The 7725-nt window shown below is 38.9% G+C and overlaps 1 long non-coding RNA gene across 1 annotated transcript; it reads right to left on the bottom strand.

Annotated features, from left to right (window-relative positions):
- Nucleotides 1-226: 226 nt before the first annotated feature.
- Nucleotides 227-1529, bottom strand: LOC128217907 (uncharacterized). Its single transcript, XR_008258290.1, has 2 exons — nucleotides 1313-1529; nucleotides 227-790 (listed from the first exon to the last, which is right to left on the bottom strand). It is a non-coding gene; the product is annotated as an uncharacterized LOC128217907 (long non-coding RNA).
- Nucleotides 1530-7725: the final 6196 nt, after the last annotated feature.

Consider the following 7725-nt stretch of genomic DNA (forward strand, 5'->3'; position numbering starts at 1 on the left):
AGTGTTTGTCGAATCCCCAACTGGCAACTAGCAGGTAGTTGAATTTTCGAATCCCCAACTGGCAACTGGTAAGTAGTTGAATATTCGAATCCCCAACTACCAACTACCAACTACCTTCCAACTTTACCGTCATGATTTTGACGTGCCTGTGGCGTTGGTCTGTAGACTTAATGTATATTTTAGGGCATAATGACATTGGTTACACCTAAGAGATCAGGAAAACAAGTCGTGTTTAATCATGTTTTCTTTTTACAATTAAACTTCCTCCAAGAACATGTTCACAGTTGTTTGTGTGTGTATGTGTGTGTGTTTACGTGCGTGTGTTGTGTGTGTGTGTTCTTGCGTGCGTGTGTGTGCGCGTGTGTGTGTTTTCAATTCAATTAAAAACATATAAAAGCAAAAATAACCAGATACACACTTAAACGACCTAGTATCATGAACAAAACAATCATAGTGTTTTAAGGTAAGATATATTATGTGAGCCTCATTTTTAATACCACACTAATGTTGGTTTGTCTTTAAAGCACGGGCACTGCCGGTTTAAATTCACCACGTTACATCCAGCGGTCAGATTTCGCCTTGCTGACCTGATGCCTGTCCCGGTCTGAGATAAACATTGCGTCCCCTGCACCTAGGAATACCTCCCATCATCGCGCACTGCCTACCAGGAGGGCAGCGCTTTCCCCGGCAAGTTCTTCTCATCCGCCACCGTCGTCCGTCTGTTCCTTCCGGTGCACTCAACAACAAGAGCAGGCACGCTAACGTCACGAACATAAGCGACAACCGCATACTGCAAGAATTGCTGAATATTTATATTGAATGTCATATATTTATATTTCAGTTAATCATGACTAAGGAACGCGTGTATACTAGTCTCCTGCCGGAAATATTTCTACCAACTTAAAGATGCACTTTTACTCTAAAATAAGGCGTACCGAAATTGATACAATTGTTGTAATTTACCGAAAAGAATGAAGCAATGTCGAAAACAATGGTTCTTATGAGGGATACCGTGTTTAATTTGAAAGAAAGGTGCAGAAAACACTTAAAAAATAATATTTTCCATAAATGAACTACTAGTATTTAGTAAAAGCAGTTTATCACTCAACAATTATGTTTGTTTTACATCTGTATGTATTGATTTTGAATAATATTTTACTTACAAATAAAAAAAGATGTCGACTGTCTAGTCATATTCCATTGGTTTACGAAAATATATTAGACCGGCCTTTTATTGCCGTGGTTACGGTAAATGCTTGATAATTTGATAAAAAAAATGAAGACAAACAAGACCATTACGTAATCAACGTACCTGCTATCTATTTGATGCGTCCTTCAAACCTTTTATCCACCTTGGGGTATTGAAATACAACTAAATCACGCAGATAAAGTCCTTTATAAGGTTTTGCACTATTTCTGAAATTCCCTTCGAATTCGCTCAGATAAGACAGAATTTAACAAAAGCACTTGTCATGTGAATGGTTATATATCACGTTATCAGTAAGGTCACGTAGTGTCTTCCTTTTGCCTGAGAGGGTCCTTGTATTGGATTTCCCATGCATGGTGAATTCCTTGTAAATGTAAACAATAAATGTATTGTTTACATATTACGTTTAGTCGAAATTGCGCACCCTTTTGTCTTTTCCGAGAAAAATTATCCCAGAACAGGATATTCGTAAAAATGTGATTTTAGTTTTAAACCCGACCCTACCTATGAAATAGGCGCCGACCTTACCGGTTTTATAGTCAGTTTGAATTTTTTTGAAAAACTTGCTTTTCAGTATGTAGTTTAAACTCTTGAATGCTTTATACAGAATATGCAATGATAAAAATGGCATTCGTATATAAAGCCCAATAAAAAATAAATAAAAAGCCTACCTACCCCCCTTTTTTGAAAAGGATGTAACCCTAACCAAACCATTTTGTTTAGGCCTTATAAACATGAGAATGTTTTCGCTTATTGGGTGTTTGCTAATAGGGGGTGGGGGCGTAGCAGGCATTACAACGTATCCTGTCCCTGTGGTTTTAACGTTCTAATTTGTTTTAAGAATATTGCCGATGAGACCCTTAAATGAATTTAAGGCCAAAAAAAACCCACCTGTGTTTCCGGTGACATGGCGAACAAAAATAGGGTCGGTCGGTCGGGATTTTTTTTTTTTTTTTTTTTTAGAGTTTCCATATCATGCAATTTTCTGTTGAATCATAACAATTATGTTATATCTAAGCGTTTCATAATTTACAAAAAGTCACAGAAAAACACCTTCGACTACCGTATTTTCCCGCCAATTTTTCCGATGAAATCTGGTGTTTTTTGTATACAATACTCGTTTATAAGTCGCGATCGGTTTTTAGAAAACAAATCCAGCACTTCAATTTCTACAGATCTGTGATAATGTTCTACCCAAACAGTCAATTATCAACTAATTTGTTAATTAGCATGAGGAAAATTACCGATTTTCTTGTCGACTGTGAGCTCCTTAAACTAGGCCTTCAAGTGGAGGTAGGTTAAAAAAAACAACAAGTAAACGCGGATATGGATTTATTTACTTATCTTATTTTCGTACAATCAAGGTTTCATTCATATTTATAGTGAATTCAAACATTTCGGTCATTGTTATAAGATTCCCAGACGACGATTATTGATTATTATTTTTTCGATCGTATGGTATTTTCTTACCAGCCTAGGCGAAATCTTGGCAATCAAATGGGATCGTACGGTATCCGACTGACCGAATTAAATACAAACCATAGCAACGCGCCTTTGATATTATCATCGCTCGTGCACTGACGTCACAAATAGTACCGTTTGATCTGCAGCCGACACATTCCAACAAATGTGTCGTTAACTTTCGAAGGTTTTTAACTGGATTTCAGTTGATGGGACTTATTTTTAATAAGGCGAAATAAATAACCATTGATAATTGCGGATAAATTAATGTAACGATGAGTGAAATGTGTATCGGAACTTTGGAAGTAGCCTGCATTAGATGGAGCAAAGCTTAATCGTAAGAAGCCTGCATGATATACGCAATGCATAATCGTAAAAAAGAAAGTTTTATTTTGGACATGAATAAATAACACCGCGAGCTTTAAAGACTGCAAAATATGTCTCTTGTGATTAACCACGTGTTTGGACCGTAAACATGCGTTTGCCAATTTGAAGATATCGGACAGGGTTCGTCGCCCTCCGCCATTTTGTATTCCTGTTGACATAGCGTCTCGGTAATACATAATAAGGAATGAAAGTTTATTCTCCGGGTACATAGAAAGACAAAGAACGAAAATATTGACGATATATTTTAAAAAAATATAATTTTGTTTTACGATAGACTTTTTTTTTTACTTTTATGTCTAAAAAAAGATTAGTGTCGGCGAGGAAAAAATATGGTCGGTCGGGTCACCGGAAACACAGGTATTTTTTTTTTTGCCTAATCGAAATGTTTATTCATGGCCATACATATATATCTTATCATACCATGCCAGAATTTTGCGTTGTAAACCTTAGCAGTTTTTGCTTTAGTATTTGAACAGGTTATCATTGTGTACATATTCTTTTACAAGGTCAACGAGCATGTAGAATGACCTTCAAAGGTACCGCGGTTATGGCAGTGGGTTTATAGCTCAAGGAGACGTAAATCAAACATGGGTGTTGGGTTATAAAACGTCGTAAATTCAGGTTTTGTTTTGTAGTAACGAACGCTGGAGTCAATCAAGCTTTGGAGAAGGACCGCACTATCCTGCTGATCACCAAATAATGAGTCGCACTGTCATGCTGTACACCAAACTGAACGGACAGAACTTTGATGTTGAATGCCAACATACTAACTGCATCAAAAATACCAAAGCACGAAACAAAATATAATGTTGAACACCACAGCACGGACCACACTGTCATGTTGAACAACAACGTACCGAACGCACTAGAGTGTTAAATACCAAAGTACCGATCGCATTAAGCATACCAAAGTACGGACCGTATTATAATGTTGAATACCGAAGTACCGATCGCATTAAGCATACCAAAGTACGGACCGCATTATAATGTTGAATACCGAAGTACCGATCGCATTAAACATACCAAAGTACGGACCGCATTATAATGTTGAATACCGAAGTACCGATCGCATTAAACATACCAAAGTACGGACCGCATTATAATGTTGAATACCGAAGTACCGATCGCATTAAACATACCAAAGTACGGACCGCATTATAATGTTGAATACCGAAGTACCGATCGCATTAAACATACCAAAGTACGGACCGCATTATAATGTTGAATACCGAAGTACCGATCGCATTAAATATACCAAAGTACGGACCGCATTATAATATTAAATACCGAAGTACCGATCGCAATAAACATACCAAAGTACGGACCGCATTATAATGTTGAATACCGAAGTACTGATCGCATTAAACATACCAAAGTACGGACCGCATTATAATGTTGAATACCGAAGTACTGATCGCATTAAACATACCAAAGTACGGACCGCATTATAATATTAAATACCGAAGTACCGATCGCATTAAACATACCAAAGTACGGACAACATTATAATGTTGAATACCGAAGTACTGATCGCATTAAACATACCAAAGTACGGGACGCATTATAATGTTGAATACCGAAGTACCGATCGCATTAAACATACCAAAGTACGGGACGCATTATAATGCTGAATACCGAAGTACCGATCGCATTAAACATACCAAAGTACGGACCGCATTATAATGTTGAATACCGAAGTACCGATCGCATTAAACATACCATAGTACGGGCCGCATTATAATGTTGAATACCGAAGTACCGATCGCATTAAACATACCAAAGTACGGACCGCATTATAATGTTGAATACCGAAGTACCGATCGCATTAAACATACCAAAGTACGGACCGCATTATAATGTTGAATACCGAAGTACCGATCGCATTAAACATACCAAAGTACGGACCGCATTATAATGTTGAATACCGAAGTACCGATCGCATTAAAAATAACAAAGTACGGACCGCATTATAATGTTGAATAAAAACGAACCGAACGCATTAAAAAATACCAAAGTACCGAATGCATTAAAAATAACAAAGTAGGCATCACACTGTTATGATGTACACCAATCTGTACGGACCGCAATATATTTTGAACACCAAAGTATGAGCCGCACTAAAATTTTACCAATGCGCTTTGATTATGTAATAGTAAGAATATATTCAGTACATTGATTGGCGGGGAGAGCGCAGTGAGCGAGCCAATAATATTTTACCTAATGTTTACTTACTGGCTTTGTATGTAACCTACATATTCGGCGACAACATTGATCATGCTGCACTCAACACTAGCGGCTTTAGAGGGGGTGTATCGGGCGCGTGCTACCCTCTTAAACCGTCCAAGTTTAGTCTTTATATCAATATGGGAGAAAAAAAGTAATAAGCTCATAATGCACCATTTCCGACTTCAACAAATTGTTAAATTTTCCTTAAAGCTGCACTCTCACAGATTGAACATTTTGACAACGTTTTTATTTTTTTGTCTTGGAACGAGGCAATTTTTGCGAAAATGCATGGACACCAGTGATATAAGAGAGCTGAGAAAAAAATACATCGCAGAATTATATACTGAAGTTAAAAAATCGATGTTTTATGCTTTTTGCTTAAACCGTTACTAATGGTTTAAGCCATAAAACATTAATTTTCGAACGGAAATATGAAAATCTACGGTCTGATTTTTTTGTCAGCTATCTTATATCATTGGTTTGCAGATAATTATGCAAAAGTGTGTTCTTTCCAAGACAAAAAAAAAAGTTGTAAAAATGGTCAATCTGTGAGAGTGCAGCTTTAAGGGAGTGTTACCCCAAATCAACATGCAAACAGTTTATGCCATGTACATTCGGTTCTAAAGGAGGAGCGCATGTTAAAGGGTTGCACCCATAAGTAACGCCCCCTCTAATGTCAATTCCTTGAACCGCCCTTGGTTGTTCTGATGGGTCTAACGTGTGGTGTATTGACTATTAACGCCTTTTTAATTACAATGCTTTTCAAACGTAGAAAAACACGACCCGATTCGTAGAAAGTAGTTCTTTAACAACAGTGAAGACTTCGAACCTTGTTTCCGTCCACGTCCGTATTTTGAAAGTGCACAGGAGAAGTACATTTCCAAATATATTAACGCTTACACGGATTATGAGTAGGCGGAGCTTTTAATGCATACGGATGAGCTATTTCATTGACTGAAAATGTAGGTGGTATTTTACTGGTACACTATCAACGCAATTTTGTGTTATCTGTTGAATTGGTTTCATACATAAAATTCGAAAAACATGAATGGTTTTATCATCCTTAGTCATCTGTTTATCATAACTGTCATTATTACTGAAACCATACAAGATAGCGAATTCCTTAAGTACTTTCAGCCGAACGTCCCCGTCATACATTTGCGTAACAACTATGACAACCAATATAAATGCTCATCCGAAAGACGCTCGAACGCAATAAGAGAAGGAAGGGGGAGAAGAAAGCTGGGAACACAACAATGGGAGAAGGGAGGGAGAGAAGAAAGCTGGGCACACAACAATGGAAGAAGGGAGTGAGGGAAGAAGAATGTTCGGTACACAACAACAGGAGAAGTTAGGGAGAGAAGAATGTTCGGTACACAGCAATGGGAGAAGGGAGGGAGAGAAGAATGTTCGGTACACAGCAATGGGAGAAGGGAGGGCGAGAAGAATGTTCGGTACACAGCAATGGGAGAAGTGAGGGAGAGAAGAATGTTCGGTACACAGCAATGGTAGAAGTAAGAGAGAGATGAATGTTCGGTACACAGCAATGGGAGAAGGGGGGGGGGGGAAGAATGTTCGTTGCACAGGAATGGGAGAAGGGAGGGAGAGAAGACAGTTGGGTACACAACAATGGGAGAAGGGAGGGAGAAAAGAAAGTTTGGGACACAACAACGGTAGAAGGGAGGGAGAGAAGAATGTTGGGTATACAGCAACGGGAGCTGTAAGTGTAAGAAGAAAGTTGAGTCAACAACAATCGGAGAAGGAAGGGAGAGAAAAAAGTTGGGTACACAACAATGGGAGAAGGGAGGGATTGTTGAAAGTTTGGTACACAGCAATGGGAGAAGGGAGGGATTGGAGAATGGTGGGTACACAAAAACAGGAGAAGGAAGGGATTGGAGAAAGTTGGGTACACAGCAATGGGAGAAGGGAGGGATTGGAGAATGGTGGGTACACAAAAACAGGAGAAGGAAGGGATTGGAGAAAGTTGGGTACACAGCAATGGGAGAAGGGAGGGATTGGAGAATGGTGGGTACACAACAACCGGAGAAGGGAGGGATTGGAGAATGTTGGGTACACAAAAACAGGAGAAGGAAGGGATTGGAGAAAGTTGGGTACACATCAATGGAGAAGGGAGGGATTGGAGAAAGTTTGGTACACAGCAATGGAGAAGGGAGGGATTGGAGAATGTTGGGTACACAAAAACAGGGGAAGGAAGGGATTGGAGAAAGTTAGGTACACATCAATGGAGAAGGGAGGGATTGGAGAAAGTTTGGTACACAGCAATGGGAGAAGGGAGGGATTGGAGAATGTTGGGTACACAAAAACAGGAGAAGGAAGGGATTGGAGAAAGTTGGGTACACAGCAATGGGAGAAGGGAGGGATTGGAGAATGTTGGGTACACAAAAACAGGAGAAGGAAGGGATTGGAGAAAGTTAGGTACACAT

This window comes from Mya arenaria, chromosome 14 (assembly GCF_026914265.1).
Source record: "Mya arenaria isolate MELC-2E11 chromosome 14, ASM2691426v1".
Taxonomy (NCBI): Eukaryota; Metazoa; Mollusca; class Bivalvia; order Myida; family Myidae; genus Mya; species Mya arenaria.